The sequence below is a fragment of the Ranitomeya imitator genome, chromosome 2 (assembly GCF_032444005.1).
Source record: "Ranitomeya imitator isolate aRanImi1 chromosome 2, aRanImi1.pri, whole genome shotgun sequence".
NCBI classification, from domain to species: Eukaryota; Metazoa; Chordata; class Amphibia; order Anura; family Dendrobatidae; genus Ranitomeya; species Ranitomeya imitator.
Window position 1 is genome coordinate 440,961,731 of NC_091283.1, and position 17,585 is coordinate 440,979,315.

Here is a 17,585-nt window from a genome sequence, read left to right on the forward strand (position 1 = left end):
ATGTTGCTATGCAATACACTACGTAGCTGGGCAATATACTTCGTGGCTGGGCAATATACTACGTGACTGGGCAATATACTACGTGGCTGGGCAATATACTACGTGGCTGAGCAATATACTACGTGGCTGGACAATATACTACGTGGGCTGTGCAATATACTACGTGGACATGCATATTCTAGAATACCCGATGCGTTAGAATCGGGCCACCATCTAGTAGTAGTTATATTCTTGTACATGGGAGCAGTATTATAGTAGTTATATTCTTGTACATAGGAGCAATATTATAGTAGTTATATTCTTGTACATAGGGGCAGTATTATAGTAGTTATATTCTTGTACATAGGTGGCAGTATTATAGTATATTCTTGTACATTGGGTGCAGTATTATAGTAGTTATATTCTTGTACATAGGGGCAGTATTATAGTAGTTATATTCTTGTACATAGGGGGCAGTGTTATAGTAGTTATCTTCTTGTACATAGGGACAGTATTATAGTAGTTATAGTCTTGTACATAGGGGCAGTATTATTTTAGTTATATTCTTGTACATAGGAGCAGTATTATAGTAGTTATATTCTTGCACATAGGAGCAGTATTATAGTAGTTATATTCTTGTACATAGTGGCAGTATTATAGTAATTATATTCTTGTACATAGGGGGCAGTATTATCAATATATATCATTGTCTAAGGGGTACTTCCGTCTGTCTGTCTGTCCTTCTGTAACGGTTATTTGTTTGCTGATTGGTCTCGGCACCTGCCTGTCATGGCTGTTGCGATCAGTGACGCGCACAGTCTGGAAGAAAATGGCCGCTCCTTACTCCCCGCACTCACTGCTCGACGCCCACATACACCCCTCCAGTCTGCCCTCACACAGGGCTAATGGCAGCGGTAATGGACCGCGTTATGCCGCGGTGTAATGCAGTCCATTACGGCTGCTATTAACCCTGTGTGACCAAGTTTTTTACTATTGACGCAGCCTATGCAGCGCCAATAGTAAAAATATTGAATGTTACAAATAATAAAAAAAATAAAAAATGATTATATACTCACCTACGCCGCCTTTCCCGCTCCTCGCGATGCAACCGGCACGTTCCGGTCACACAGATGGTCTGGCAGAAGGACCTTCCATGATGTCACGGTCATGTGACCGCGATGTCATCACAAGCCTGTGCGCCTGCGCGGAAAGGACCTGCCGTGACGTCACGGTCATGAGACCGCTACACGGTCATGTGACTGCGACGTCATGACAGGACCTGCACAACAAGGACCTGCCGTGACATCACGGTCATGTGACTGCGACACGGTCACGTGACCACGACGTCAGCACACTCTGGGACCGGAAGATGCCCCCTGCACCCCACACAGGCAACAGTGCTGCAACGCGCCTGCGGAAGGTGACCCAGCTTTTATAAAAAAAATAAAAAAAAACAGCAACAAACCTTGCGTAGTGCGGGACTACTAATGTCCCACCCGGGATCACGGGGCTGACTGCCGAAATCTGGACAGTCCCGTGGGATCCGGGACGGTTGGGAGGTATGGGCTTGGTATAACATTACTATAGGTGTTTTACTGTATGCCTCAACGGTCTCTTAAATTTGCTGGTGCTGCTAACTCCTTATGTGGTTTCAGTGGTTATTTTACATCCTTTCTAGGTGCAGAATACTGTTCACATATACATCACACTTAATACTGCCAATATTACACATGCATGTGTTTTCTTATATGTGATACTGTATATACTGGGGTGTTGGTATTCAGGGGTTTGGCCCTATTATAGGCCTAAGAAATATGTTTGTAGGTCACATGGATGACCGATTTTAAATGTTTTTAATGTACGTTTTCTGTGGTTTTTTGTGTCCATGTATATTTGTATGGAATAAAATTTATATATTTTTCACTTGATCCATGCCTTAGGTAATCCCCTTTTTATGGTCTATTTCTTTCCTCTTTTTTGTATAATGACATACTACATATAGACCTGGTTGGATCCCTCTAGAAATTGTGGTGCCCCCTCTCTTTGTTTTCTAAGTGGCTGGGCAATATACTATGTGGTTGGGCAATATACTACGTGGCTGGGCAATATACTATGTGGCTGGTCAATATACTACGTGGCTGGGCAATATACTACGTGGCTGAGTAATCTACTACGTGGCTGGACAATATACTACATGGCTGGGCAATATACTACATGGCTGGGCAATATACTACGTGACTGGGCAATATACTACATGGCTGGGCAATATACTACGTGACTGGGCAATATACTACGTCGCTGGGCAATATACAACGTGGACATACATATTCTAGAATACCCGATGCGTTAGAATCGGGCAACCATCTAGTAGTAGTTATATTCTTGTACATAGGGGAAGTAATATAGTAGCTATATTCTTGTACATAGGAGGCAGTATTATAGTATTTATATTCTTGTACATAGGGGGCAGTATTATTGTAGTTATATTCTTGTACATAGGGAGCAGTATTATAGTAGTTATATTCTTGTACATAGGGAGCAGTATTGTAGTAGTTATATTCTTGTACATAGGGGACAGTATTATAGTATTTATATTCTTGTACATAGGGGACAGTATTATAGTATTTATATTCTTGTACATAGGGGACAGTATTATAGTATTTATATTCTTGTACATGGGGGACAGCATTATAGTAGTTATATTCTTGTACATAGGGGACAGTATTATAGTATTTATATTCTTGTACATAGGGGACAGCATTATAGTAGTTATATTCTTGTACATGGGAGCAGTATTGTAGTAGTTATATTCTTGTACATAGGGGCAGAATGGGGATGAACTTTTAATACTCATGAGTTGCACCAATCCATTTACTTCTCTAGGTCAATGTGAATGGTAATATGATGGCATGATTCTTGTTTCCATAGGCAGTGAATAAAGCTGTTATGCATGCTACATAGGACCCATGTTTTTGTGATTGTTTGGAATCAATCACTTGAACAAACAATTTTTACTTGTCCCATGTATAAGTAATAAATGTTGTTTGTGGGAATGATTCTATAAATCCTATAATCAGTATTTACCAGAAATATTTTGTCATGAGCTACCCACAAACTAACAAACGATCAGAAGAATAAAGCACTTTATCACTAAACCTGCATTTTCAAGAAAAAGGAATGATACTTCAACATGGTAAAACTAGCAGTAAGTGTAGATCAATAGGTGTACAGAAATGGTCTTACTTATAACATTTTCTCTTTATGATGGTTTACTTTCATCAACAGTAGTGGCCCAACAGTTATTGACCATTGACATCAAACAATGTACAAATTAAAGGCAAGAAGTCTCCCACTGATTTTATGCACATATATCAAAGTTTGCTTAATATTACAGCTGCATTCATGTACAGAAGAACCAGAAATATAGTAGTGATATTGCTGAATATAGGAACAAAATATTCTTGTACATGAGGGCAGTATTATAGTAGTTATATTCTTGTATATAGGAGCAGTATTACAGTAGTTATATTCTTGTACATAAGGGGCAGTATTATAGTAGCTATATTCTTGTATATAGGGGCAGTATTATAGTAGTTATATTCTAGTACATAAGGGGCAGTATTATAGTAGTTATATTCTTCTACATAGGAGCAGTATTACAGTAGTTATATTCTTGTATATAGGGGCAGTATTATAGTAGTTATATTCTAGTACATAAGGGGCAGTATTATAGTAGTTATATTCTAGTACATAAGGGGCAGTATTATAGTAGTTATATTCTTGTACATAGGACCATTATTATAGTAGTTATATTCTTGCACATAGGGGGCAGTATTATAGTAGTTATATTCTTGCACATAGGGGGCAGTATTTTAGCAGTTCTATTCTTATACATAGGGGCAGTATTATAGTAGTTATATTCTTGTACATAGGAGCAGTATTATAGTAGTTATATTCTTGTACATTGGGGCAGTATTATAGTATATTCCTGTACATAGGGGGTAGTATTATAGTAGTTATATTCTTGCACATAGAGTAGTATTATACTAGTTACAGTGGGTACGGAAAGTATTCAGACCCCTTTAAATTTTTCACTCTTTGTTTCATTGCAACCATTTGGTAAATTTTAAAAAGTTGATTTTTTTTTTCACATTAATGTACACTCTGCACTATATCTTGACTGAAAAAAAAACAGAAATGTAGAATTGTTTGCAAATTTAATAAAAAAGAAAAACTGAAATAGCACATGGTCATAAGTATTCAGAACCTTTGCTCAGACACTCATATTTAAGTTACATGCTGTCCATTTACTTGCGATCATCCTTGAGATGGTTCTACTCCTTCATTGGAGTCCAGCTGTGTTTAATTGTTTAATTTAAAGGGAACCTGTCACCCCGAAAATCGTGGGTGAGGTAATCCCACCGGCATCTGGGGCTTATCTACAGCATTCTGTAATGCTGTAGATAAGCCCCCGATGTTACCTGAAAAAGGAGAAAAAGACATTAGATTATACTCACCCAGGGGCGGTCCCGCTGCTGGTCAGGTCAGATGGGTGTCTCCGGTCCGCTCCGGCGCCTCCCATCTTCTTTCCATGACGTCCTCTTCTGATCTTCAGCCACGGCTCCGGCGCATGCGTACTTTGCTCTGCCCTCTTGAGGGCAGAGGATAGTACTGCAGTGCGCAGGCGCCGGAAAGGTCAGAGGCCCGGCGCCTGCGCACTGCAGTACTTTGTCTGCCCTCAAGAGGGCAGAGCAAAGTACACCTGCGCCGGAGCCGTAGCTGAAGATCAGAAGAGGACGTCATGGAAAGAAGATAGGAGGCGCCGGAGCGGACCGGAGACGCCCATCCGACCTGACCAGCAGTGGGACCGCCCCTGGGTGAGTATAATCTAACGTCTTTTTCTCCTTTTTCAGGTAACATCGGGGGCTTATCTACAGCATTACAGAATGCTGCAGATAAGCCCCTGATGCCGGTGGGATTACCTCACCCGCGATTTTCGGGGTGACAGGTTCCCTTTAATTGTTTAATTAAACTGATAGGATTTGATTTGGAAAGGCACACATCTGTCTATATAAGACCTCACAGCTGACAGTGCATGTCAGACCAAATGAGAATCATGAGGTCAAAGGAACTGGCCAAGGAGCTCAGAGACAGAATTGTGGCAAGGCACAGATCTGGCTAAGGTTACAACAGAATTTTTGCAGTACTCAAGGTTCCTAACAGCACAGTGGCCTCCGTAATCATTAAATGGGAGAAGTTTGGGACCACCAGAAGTCTTCCTAGACCTGGCCGGCCAGCCAAATTGAGCAGAGAGGAGCCTTGGTAAGAGAGGTAAAGAAGAACCCCAAGATCACTGTGGCAGAACTCCAGAGATGCAGTAGGGAGATGGGAGAAAGTTCCACAAAGTCAGTTATCACTGCAGCCCCTCACCAGTCGGGCCTTTATGGCAGAGTGGACCAACAGAAGCCTCTCTTCAGTAAAAGACATATGAAAGTCTGCATAGAGTTTGCTAAAAAAAGACACAAGAAAGACTATGAGAAAAAGGATTCTCTGGTCTGATGAGACAAAGATAGACTTTTTTGGTGATAATTCTAACCAGTATGTGTGTAGAAAACCAGACACTGTTCATCATCTGCCTAATACAATCCCAACAGTGAAACATAGTGGTGACAGCATCATGCTATGGGGGTGTTTATCAGCTGCAGGGACAGGATGACTGGTTGTCATTGAAGGAAAGATAAATGTGCCCAAATACAGAGGTCTCCTGGATGAAAACCTCTTCCAGAGTGCTCTGGACCTCAAACTTGGCCGAAAGTTCACCTTCCAACAACACAATGACCCTAAGCACACAGCTAAAATAACAAAGGAGTGGCTTCAGAACAACTCTGTGACCATTCATGACTGGCCCAGCCAAAGCCCTGACCTAAACCCAATTGAGGAGCTTTGGAGAGACCTGAAAATGGCTGTCCACCAACGGTCACCATCCAACCTGACGGAACTGGAGAGGATCTGCAAGGAAGAATGGCAGAGGATCCCCAAATCCAAGTGTGAAAAACCTGTTGCATCATTCCCTAGAAGACTAATGGCTGTACTACCTCAAAAGGGGGCTTCTACTCAAAGGGTCTGAATACTTATGACCATGTGGTATTTCAGTTGTTTTTTTAATAAATTTGCAAAAATTACTACATTTATGTTTTTTTCAGTCAAGATGGGGTGCAGAGTGTACATTAATGAGAAAAAATGAACTTTTTTGAATTTACAAAATGGCTGCAATGAAACAAAGAGTGAAAAATTTACTGTAAATACAGTACATAATTTTGTTTATAATAAAGATGCACAAATCTATATACACACTCATAAACATACAAAGCTTTTATCCTGGTTATCATTCTTCCTTTGAACACATTGCTTATACCCATACAGCCGGTGGTTGCCAGGTACATTACCGGCAGGAGCTCCCCAGTATCATCACTTCCAAGGATATCTTTCAGCATTACTCTGCTCCGCCCAGACTTCAACAAGATGCCGACTCACCCCCATCCTTCTCCGAATGATGAGGATCCAACCTCTTCACGCAGGATGACTTTACTTTTTTCCTCCTTTTTCTTCATTTTTAAGTGGGGTCTTTCCACATTTATGTGGAAATCTAGGACTACGATTCCCCTGTACCATGGACTAATCTACCTATTATTTGTCTAAGGACTAACAGCTACATTATCTGACTAAAGAATATTTTATTACCCTGGTGTATATGTTCTGTTCTCTTTATGTTCTTTTGATATCTTGCATTTTACCATTGTACAGTCCCTGGCAAAAATTATGGAATCACCGACCTTGGAGGATGTTCATTCAGTTGTTTAATTTTGTAGAAATAAAGCAGATCACAGACATGGCACAAAACTAAAGTCATATCAAATGGCAACTTTCTGGCTTCAAGAAACACTAAGAGAAATCAAGAACAAAAATTGTGGTAGTCAGTAATGGTTTCTCCAAGCATAGGAGAAAAAATATTGGAATCACTCAATTCTGAGGAAAAAATTATGGAATCACCCTGTAAATATTCATAACCAAAAATAACACCTGCATCAAATTACATCTGCTCGTTAGTCTGCATCTAAAAAGGAGTGATCACACCTTTGGGAGCTGTTGCACCAAGTGGACTGACTGAATCATGGTTCCAACACAAGAGATGTCAATTGAAACAAAGGAGAGGATTATCAAACTCTTAAAAGAGGGTAAATCATCACGCAATGTTGCAAAAGATGTTGGTTGTTCACAGTCAGCTGTGTCTAAAATCTGGACCAAATACAAACAACATGGGAAGGTTGTTAAAGGCAAACATACTGGTAGACCAAGGAAGACATCAAAGCGTCAAGACCGGAAACTTAAAACAATATGTCTCCAAAACAGGAAATGCACAACAAAACAAATGAGGAACGAATGGGAGAAAACTGGAGTCAACGTCTATGACTGAACTGTAAGAAACCGCCTAAAGGAAAAGGGACTTACATACACAAAAGCTAAAAGAAAGCCATCATGAACACCTAAACAGATAAAAACAAGGTTACAATGGGCTAAGGAAAAGCAATCGTGGACTGTGGATGACTGGATGAAAGTCATATTCAGTGATGAATCGCGAATCTGCATTGGCCAAGGTGATGATGCTGGAACTTTTGTTTTGTGCCATTCCAATGAGATTTATAAAGATGACTGCCTGAAGAGAACATGCAAATTCCCAGTCATTGATGATATGGGGCTGCATATCAGGTAAAGGCACTGGGGAGATGTCTGTCATTACATCTTCAATAAATGCACAAGTTTAGGTTGATATTTTGGACACTTTTCTTATCCCACCAATTGAAAGGATGTTTGGGGATGATGAAATCATTTTTCAAGATTATAATGCATCCTGCCATAGAGCAAAAACGTGCAAACATTCCTTGAAACAAGACACATAAGGTTAATGTCATGGCCTGCAAATAGTCTGGATCTCAATCCAATTGAAAATCTGTGGTGGAAGTTGAAGAAAATGGTCCATAACAAGGCTCCAACCTGCAAAGCTGATCTGGCAACAGCAATCAGAGAAAGTTGGAGCCAGATTGATGGAGAGTACTGTTTGACACTCATTAAGTCCATGCCTCAGAGACTGCAAGCTGTTATAAAAGCCAGAGGTGGTGCAACAAAATACTAGTGATGCTTTGGAGTGTTTTTTTGATTGTTTTTCATGATTCCATAATTTTTTCCTCAGAAAAGCCGGATTACTTACCGGTAATGCTCTTTTAATGAGTCCACGACAGCACCACACATGAGAGAGAGGGATCCGCCCATAGGAACAGGAAACCTACAGAATAAAAGGAGGCGGTCCCCTCTCCTCCTCAGTTTAGTTTACAGAGTATAAAAAGGGAACCGCAAAAGTTTTAGTATTCATTCTTATTCAGCAACATAAATTTCTTAACTCTATACAACCATTACTTGTGAACTTAAAAGAAAGAACTGTGCAGAATTTAGGGAGGGTAATACATGGGTGCTGTCATGGACTCATTAAAAGAGCATTACCGGTACGTAATCCGGCTTTTTACCCTTCGCCACGACAGCACCCCACATGAGAGATTTTCAGAGAGTCATTATTTGGGTGGGATTACTGTACTAAGGACAGCTCTACCAAAAGTCAGATCAGAGGATGTAGAAAGGTCAAGTCTGTAATGGTTGTAGAAGGTAGAAGGTGTGGACCAGGTTGCGGCCTTACATATTAAGTGGATCTGTACATCTGCTTGTTCCGCCCAAGAGGAAGCCATGGCTCGTGTTGAATGTGCCTTTATCCCCACTGGAGGGATTTCGCCCTTCGATGTGTAGGCCAGACAGATAGCTTCTCTGATCCATCGAGAAATGGTAGCTTTTGTGACCCCATGTCCTTTCTTGTGGCCCTGAAAGGAGATAAGCAGAGCCCTACTCTGCCTCCATGTCTGAGACCTCTCTATATACGTCAGGATGGCTCTTCTGACATCTAAGGTGTGAAACTTATGTTGTTCTGGAGTTACAGGTGAATCAAAAAAGGAAGGTAGAAAAATTTCCTGAGACCTGTGATAGGTGGATGCTACCTTAGGGAGGAATGAGGAGTCAGGCTTTAAGACTATTCTATCCTGAAATACCAGTAAGAAAGGCGGGTCTACTGATAGGGCCTGGATGTCACTAACCCTTCTAGCTGAGGTTAGGGCTACCAATAGGGCTACTTTATATGTTAGGATGTTTAGAGGTATGGAATCTAATGGCTCAAATGGGGAGCCAGTTAAGGCCTCTAAAACTAAATTTAAATCCCACGGAGGTAGACGGGGAATATGGACCGGATTACTACGTTCACAAGACTTAATAAACCTGGAGACCCACTTGTTAGCTGCTATGTTGTCTCCATATAGGGCTCCTAATGCTGAGACCTGAACCCTCAGAGTGTTTACCGATAGACCTAATTCTCTACCTTTTTGTAGGAACTCTAGAATAGGAATTACCGGGATTTGCTTAGTGAACGGTTTTGTATGAAAATTTAAGAATTTTTTCCATACCCTACTGTATAATAGGGTGGTAGATCTTTTCCTACTTAACAACAGGGTGTTAACCAGTTGTTCTGAGAATCCCCTTGACTTTAATAACTGCCGCTCAAATTCCATGCCGTTAAGTGAAGCCCTTTCACTTGCGGGTGGAAAAATGAGCCCTGAGACAGCAGTTCCTTGTCTAATGGAAGGATCCATGGATCGCATAGAGACATGCTCTGGAGACAAGAGAACCATGGTCTTTTTGGCCAAAAGGGCACAATCAGGATTATTCTTGCTTGTTCCCTCCTAATCTTCCTGATCACTAGAGGTATCAGAGACATCGGAGGAAAGGCGTATGCTAGTTTGAATTTCCACGGGTGGTGAAGGGAGTCCAACATGTCTGGGTGATCCATGAGGTTCAGGGAAGCAAATCTTTTTACCTGTCTGTTGCCCCTTGTGGCGAACAGATCTATTTGGGGTACGCCCCATGATTTTGTTATCATCCTGAATATGTCTCTGTTTAAAGTCCATCCTCCTTGGCGTAGCTTGTTTCGACTGAGGTAGTCTGCTTTGGTGTTTTCTGCCCCTCTGATGTGTAGGGCTATTAAGGATGGAAGATGAGACTCTGCCAACTGGAAGATGTTTGCTGCTACGGTCATCAGGGTTCCTGATCGCGTACCTCCCTGACGGTTTATGTATGCCACTGTGGTGGAATTGTCTAATAGAACTCTCACATGCGTTCCCTGAACCTGTGGAAGAAAGTGACTTAAGGCATATTCTACCGCTTTTAATTCTTTCCAATTTGAAGAACATGTTAACTCTGCCTGATTCCAGGTGTCTTGGACAAGACTATCTTCCATATGTGCACCCCACCCCATAGGGCTGGCGTCTTAGAGGGATTTATCACCCATGGTACACCCTCTGAAAGGTGATCCATGTCTAACCACCAGTTTAGGGATTTTACAACATCTCTGGAAAGAGTTAATTTACTCTCCAGATACATAGTAACATAGTTAGTAAGGCCGAAAAAAGACATTTGTCCATCCAGTTCAGCCTATATTCCATCATAATAAATACCCAGATCTACGTCCTTCTACAGAACCTAATAATTGTATGATACAATATTGTTCTGCTCCAGGAAGACATCCAGGCCTCTCTTGAACCCCTCGACTGAGTTCGCCATCACCACCTCCTCAGGCAAGCAATTCCAGATTCTCACTGCCCTAACAGTAAAGAATCCTCTTCTATGTTGGTGGAAAAACCTTCTCTCCTCCAGACGCAAAGAATGCCCCCTTGTGCCCGTCACCTTCCTTGGTATAAACAGATCCTCAGCGAGATATTTGTATTGTCCCCTTATATACTTATACATGGTTATTAGATCGCCCCTCAGTCGTCTTTTTTCTAGACTAAATAATCCTAATTTCGCTAATCTATCTGGGTATTGTAGTTCTCCCATCCCCTTTATTAATTTTGTTGCCCTCCTTTGTACTCTCTCTAGTTCCATTATATCCTTCCTGAGCACCGGTGCCCAAAACTGGACACAGTACTCCATGTGCGGTCTAACTAGGGATTTGTACAGAGGCAGTATAATGCTCTCATCATGTGTATCCAGACCTCTTTTAATGCACCCCATGATCCTGTTTGCCTTGGCAGCTGCTGCCTGGCACTGGCTGCTCCAGGTAAGTTTATCATTAACTAGGATCCCCAAGTCCTTCTCCCTGTCAGATTTACCCAGTGGTTTCCCGTTCAGTGTGTAATGGTGATATTGATTCCCTCTTCCCATGTGTATAACCTTACATTTATCATTGTTAAACCTCATCTGCCACCTTTCAGCCCAAGTTTCCAACTTATCCAGATCCATCTGTAGCAGAATACTATCTTCTCTTGTATTAACTGCTTTACATAGTTTTGTATCATCTGCAAATATCGATATTTTACTGTGTAAACCTTCTACCAGATCATTAATGAATATGTTGAAGAGAACAGGTCCCAATACTGACCCCTGCGGTACCCCACTGGTCACAGCGACCCAGTTAGAGACTATACCATTTATAACCACCCTCTGCTTTCTATCACTAAGCCAGTTACTAACCCATTTACACACATTTTCCCCCAGACCAAGCATTCTCATTTTGTGTACCAACCTCTTGTGCGGCACGGTATCAAACGCTTTGGAAAAATCGAGATATACCACGTCCAATGACTCACCGTGGTCCAGTCTATAGCTTACCTCTTCATAAAAACTGATTAGATTGGTTTGACAGGAGCGATTTCTCATAAACCCATGCTGATATGGAGTTAAACAGTTATTCTCATTGAGATAATCCAGAATAACATCCCTCAGAAACCCTTCAAATATTTTACCAACAATAGAGGTTAGACTTACTGGCCTATAATTTCCAGGTTCACTTTTAGAGCCCTTTTTGAATATTGGCACCACATTTGCTATGCGCCAGTCCTGCGGAACAGACCCTGTCGCTATAGAGTCACTAAAAATAAGAAATAATGGTTTATCTATTACATTACTTAGTTCTCTTAGTACTCGTGGGTGTATGCCATCCGGACCCGGAGATTTATCTATTTTAATCTTATTTAGCCGGTTTCGCACCTCTTCTTGGGTTAGATTGGTGACCCTTAATATACGGTTTTCATTGTTTCTTGGGATTTCACCTAGCATTTCATTTTCCACTGTGAATACCGTGGAGAAGAAGGTGTTTAATATGTTAGCTTTTTCCTCGTCATCTACAACCATTCTTTCCTCACTATTTTTTAAGGGGCCTACATTTTCAGTTTTTATTCTTTTACTATTGATATAGTTGAAGAACAGTTTGGGATTAGTTTTACTCTCCTTAGCAATGTGCTTCTCTGTTTCCTTTTTGGCAGCTTTAATTAGTTTTTTAGATAAAGTATTTTTCTCCCTATAGTTTTTTAGAGCTTCAATGGTGCCATCCTGCTTTAGTAGTGCAAATGCTTTCTTTTTACTGTTAATTGCCTGTCTTACTTCTTTGTTTAGCCACATTGGGTTTTTCCTATTTCTAGTCCTTTTATTCCCACAAGGTATAAACCGCTTACACTGCCTATTTAGGATGTTCTTAAACATTTCCCATTTATTATCTGTATTCTCATTTCTGAGGATATTGTCCCAGTCTACCAGATTAAGGGCATCTCTAAGCTGTTCAAACTTTGCCTTCCTAAAGTTCAATGTTTTTGTGACTCCCTGACAAGTCCCCCTAGTGAAAGACAGGTGAAACTGCACAATATTGTGGTCGCTATTTCCTAAATGCCCAACCACCTGCAGATTTGTTATTCTGTCAGGTCTATTAGATAGTATTAGGTCTAAAAGTGCTGCTCCTCTGGTTGGATTCTGCACCAATTGTGAAAGATAATTTTTCTTGGTTATTAGCAGAAACCTGTTGCCTTTATGGGTTTCACAGGTTTCTGTTTCCCAGTTAATATCCGGGTAGTTAAAGTCCCCCATAACCAGGACCTCATTATGGGTTGCAGCTTCATCTATCTGCTTTAGAAGTAGACTTTCCATGCTTTCTGTTATATTTGGGGGTTTGTGACAGACCCCAATGAGAATTTTGTTACCATTTTTCCCTCCATGAATTTCAACCCATATGGACTCGACATCCTCATTCCCTTCGCTAATATCCTCCCTTAAAGTGGACTTTAGACAAGACTTTACATAGAGACAAACCCCTCCTCCTCTCCGATTTTTACGATCCTTTCTAAACAGACTGTAACCCTGTAAGTTAACTGCCCAGTCATAGCTTTCATCTAACCATGTCTCGGTTATTCCCACTATGTCAAAGTTACCTGTAGATATTTCTGCTTCTAGTTCTTCCATCTTGTTTGTCAGGCTTCTGGCGTTTGCGAGCATGCAGTTTAGAGGATTTTGTTTTGTTCCAATCTCCTCACTGTGGATTGTTTTAGAAATGTTCTTACCTCCCTTCTGAGTATGTTTTCCTGGGTCGTCTTTGTTCGAGTCTAATGTTTTTCTTCCCGTCCCCTCTTCTTCTAGTTTAACGCCCTCCTGATGAGTGTAGCGAGTCTTCTGGCGAATGTGTGTTTCCCAGGTTTGTTGAGGTGTAGTCCGTCTCTGGCGAGGAGTTCATCATACCAGTAATTCACACCGTGGTCCAGGAATCCAAATCCTTGTTGTCTGCACCATCGTCTTAGCCAGTTGTTTGCATCAAGGATCCTGTTGCATCTCCTGGTGCCATGCCCGTCTACTGGAAGGATAGAAGAAAAAACTACCTGTGCATCCAGTTCCTTTACTTTCTTCCCCAACTCTTCAAAGTCCTTGCAGATTGTCGGTAGGTCCTTCCTTGCCGTGTCATTGGTGCCAACATGTATCAGAAGAAATGGGTGGACGTCCTTGGAGCTGAAGAGCTTTGGTATCCTATCGGTCACATCCTTGATCATCGCACCTGGAAGGCAGCATACTTCTCTTGCAGTTATGTCCGGTCTGCAGATGGCTGCTTCGGTGCCTCTCAGTAGTGAGTCTCCCACCACCACCACTCTTCGTTGCTTCTTGGCTGTACTTTTTGCTGTCACTTGTTGCTGTGTGCCCTTTTCTTTTTTGCTTGCTGGTATTGCTTCATTCTTAGGTGTGCCATCTTCATCCTCTACAAAGATTTGATATCGGTTCTTCAGTTGTGTGGTTGGTGATTTCTCCATGGTCTTCTTGCTTCTTTTGGTCACATGCTTCCACTCATCTGCTTTTGGAGGTTCTCTGACACTTTTTGCACCTTCTGTGACCAGTAGAGATGCTTCTGTTCTGTCTAGAAAGTCTTCATTCTCTTTGATGAGTTTCAAAGTTGCTATTCTTTCTTCCAGACCCCGCACCTTTTCTTCTAAAAGGGCCACTAGTCTACACTTCTGACAGGTGAAATTGGATTCTTCTTCTGGTCGATCTGTGAACATGTAGCACATGCTGCAGCTCACCATGTAGGTTGTCACATCTGCCATGTTGCTCCTAGATCCTGCTGACTTGCTGTGTGTTTTCCTTCTTGTGTAATCTACTCAGCCAAGCTCTCTTGCAATAATGTCCTACAGGCCCACGTTGGGCGCCAAAACTGTTATAGCTGTTTTTCATTCTGACCCAAATGTCAGCTGACAGATCACCAGTGAGGGCCAAATCGTGGAGTTACGCCCGTCATTTTACAAGCGCGCTTGGAGACAAAAAGACACCTCACACATATCCTGTGAGCAAGTCACTTTTATCTGAAGTAATAGAGCAAGAGGCAATATTATATACCATTTACAACAACTGTAACTCTAATGTAATTCATGTAGCCCCCTCCATCACCCAGGGTCATACTGACCTTTATTCTCTAGCGTACCCAAAGCATGTTGTGACTGAGTATTGGGAACATACATGATAAGAAGTATGGTCTCCTTGAATTGGAGACATTAAGATTACTGCATCAACAGATTCTAGCAATTGTAGCAATTAAAGGCAAAAGGCACTTAAAGGCAAACTATTAACCCTTCTATATCAATTTCCCCCTTTTGTAAATGGTATAACCTCTGCTACGCGGTCAGCTGATGTCCACAAAGGAGCTCCTGTCTCATGGGTCTAGTACCCACAAGGGGACTTCCTACCTGCTTCACCCATCCACCCTCAGTGTGGACACTCACCTCCCCCGTCAACAGTGGCCATACGGGGCCTATGATATACTACAGAAGGTTCAGCCTTAGGGTTTTTTCTACACATACATTATTCCATAGCTTAGGTAATATATATATTAGCGCTTTTACGGCTACATAAAAGAATAAGCAAAGCAACAAAATTTGCATACAAGTCTGTAAAACACCAAAAATAATCCATCCCACTAGGCCGCTAAGCCAATTGGCTGGATTTAAAAAGGAGTCTCTATATTGTATTAGTCTCATTAAGAGCCTTAAGGAACCACGAAAATCTGAGTCCAAGTCTCACTTGTGCATGCAGTGTGGTGTTAATGCCTTCCTTGGGTCCTGGGGTAAGGCTAAGTACAGCATAGTCCTTGCAGATACTGGGCTGTGTGCACAGATCCAACAGTCCAGCAGTTTTTGTCCTTCCGCGTCTTTTATAAGAAAAGCAAGATGTTGAATAAGTTTGTTTATCCAGTGTCTCTGTAAGATGCAAACATCCTACCACAGCCAGCAAGGTGATTAGGACAACAGTCATTCTGCTGGTGAAAAGATCTTTTTGCAGTGACTGGCATGGATCCAGGTGGGCTTTCCCTCAAGTTTCCCTGAGGTGAATGTGGTCAGCTGGACTTTAAAACGGGCCGTCAAACCGTGGATCTAGGTTCCTTCTCACGTGTCTGTGTATGACCACCAATCACCTGGATTCAGCTGATGTACATCTGTGTATGACCACCAATCACCTGGATTCAGCTGATGTACATCTGTGTATGACCACCAATCACCTGGATTCAGCTGATATACGTCTGCACTGGCATTAGGATCTGGAATGGATGAAAACACATGTTTATGCACCACATTAAGTCTTTTCTGTACGGCCTGGACATGGGCTGTCATAGCACCGTGTTGCTTTTGTAGCACCTGTGGGAAGTACAGACCAGCCTCTGGCAAACTACTAAACAGGACTTCAAAAGGACACAAGCCTGTCTTTCTATTTTGAGTGTGTGTGACTGAAAAAAGTGCAAGAGACAAACACTCTACCCCGCTCTTTCCTTTGTCTGCCGTGGCCTTTGATTTTCCAGTTTAAGTGTCCCGTTTAGTCTCATCACTTTCCCACTACTTTGTGGTCTATATGGTGCATGATATGCTTGCTGTACTCCCAGGACCTGCATGACTTCCCTCATTATTTTTCCCGTGAAGTGTGTGTCCCTATCGCTGTCCATGGTTTCTAGGACACCATACCTGCAGATCAGTTTTTTTTTTATCAGTTTGTCTGCAGTCGCTTTAGTATTTGCACATTTTACAAAATAGGCTTCCTGCCAACCAGAGAAGAGATCTACACATACTAGGACATTTTTCACACACTCCTACCTTGGGTAGCTGTATGTAGCCAGTCTGCAGTCTCTGAAACGGGTAGAGAGGCCTGGGTGTCGCTTTCTTAGGGATTTTTACTGTTTTACCTGGGTTGTGCTGTGCACAGATGAGGCATGACCGTACGAGCTTTGCGGCTGCGTAACTGAAACCAGGAGCGATCCAGGAGGCATCTTGTGTTGCTTGCGCCATGATTGGGAGCAGGGATCTTGGTATATACGATTTATCCTGATTCTCCCATACTCTTTCTGAGTTCAGCTCAGCTCCCATTCTCCCAGTGTTCCTTCTCTGTTTGGGCAGCTGGAGGGATTTCAGGACATCTAGGCTCAGTGTGGCTGGAATACTCTGACTCCCCGCCACCGTCCACTGCTCCCTAGGCCGCCTTGCTGCTACTTTAGCAGCCTCGTCCGTCCTTCTGTTGCCCTTTTCCTCCACTGAGTCACCGTCCGTGTGTGCTTTTACCTTGACGATGCCAACCTGGACTGATAACGTCAATGCCTCCACTAATTGTTTCACCAGCTCTGCATTTTTAATGGGCTCACCGGCTGATGTAAGAAACGTTCTGCTTCTTCAGATAGGGCAATAATCATGGGATATTCCCCATGCGCAATTCGAATCTGTGTAACTGTTAGCGACTTTACCTGCAGCAGCTCTACACGCCTCAGTGAGTGCCTTCAACTCTGCCTCCTGCACAAACATGTGAGGAGCGAGTGGTTCAGCTCGGATTACCTCATGTGAGGATACTACTGCATATCCAATGTAGAGTCGCCCATTCTGGTGGTATCTGAAGCCATCTACAAAAATAAAAAGAACCTCAAAATATGCATTAGGAACAGGTTTTTTTCTTCCCACGAACATATGTAAAACCCACTGTCTCCTGACTCATCAGCTCCTATGTAGTCATGTTCGTGCGTCATGTCAACGTCATGTCATGTTCTCTTTCCCACCTGCCACTGTTGTCACCAATTCCCCCTTTTCTGAATCCACAGGCAGATGAGTGGCTGTATTCAGAACATTATGTCTTTTGAGGGTGACATATTCCGGGATTAGTATTAGAGCATATTCAAGTCTGAT

The 17,585-nt window shown here is 42.1% G+C and overlaps 1 long non-coding RNA gene across 1 annotated transcript; it reads right to left on the reverse strand.

Moving 5' to 3' along the window:
* Positions 1-14,714: 14,714 nt before the first annotated feature.
* On the reverse strand, positions 14,715-17,295 carry LOC138664326 (uncharacterized). The gene is made up of 2 exons (XR_011318329.1): positions 15,884-17,295; positions 14,715-15,841 (listed from the first exon to the last, which is right to left on the reverse strand). It is a non-coding gene; the product is annotated as an uncharacterized lncRNA (long non-coding RNA).
* Positions 17,296-17,585: the final 290 nt, after the last annotated feature.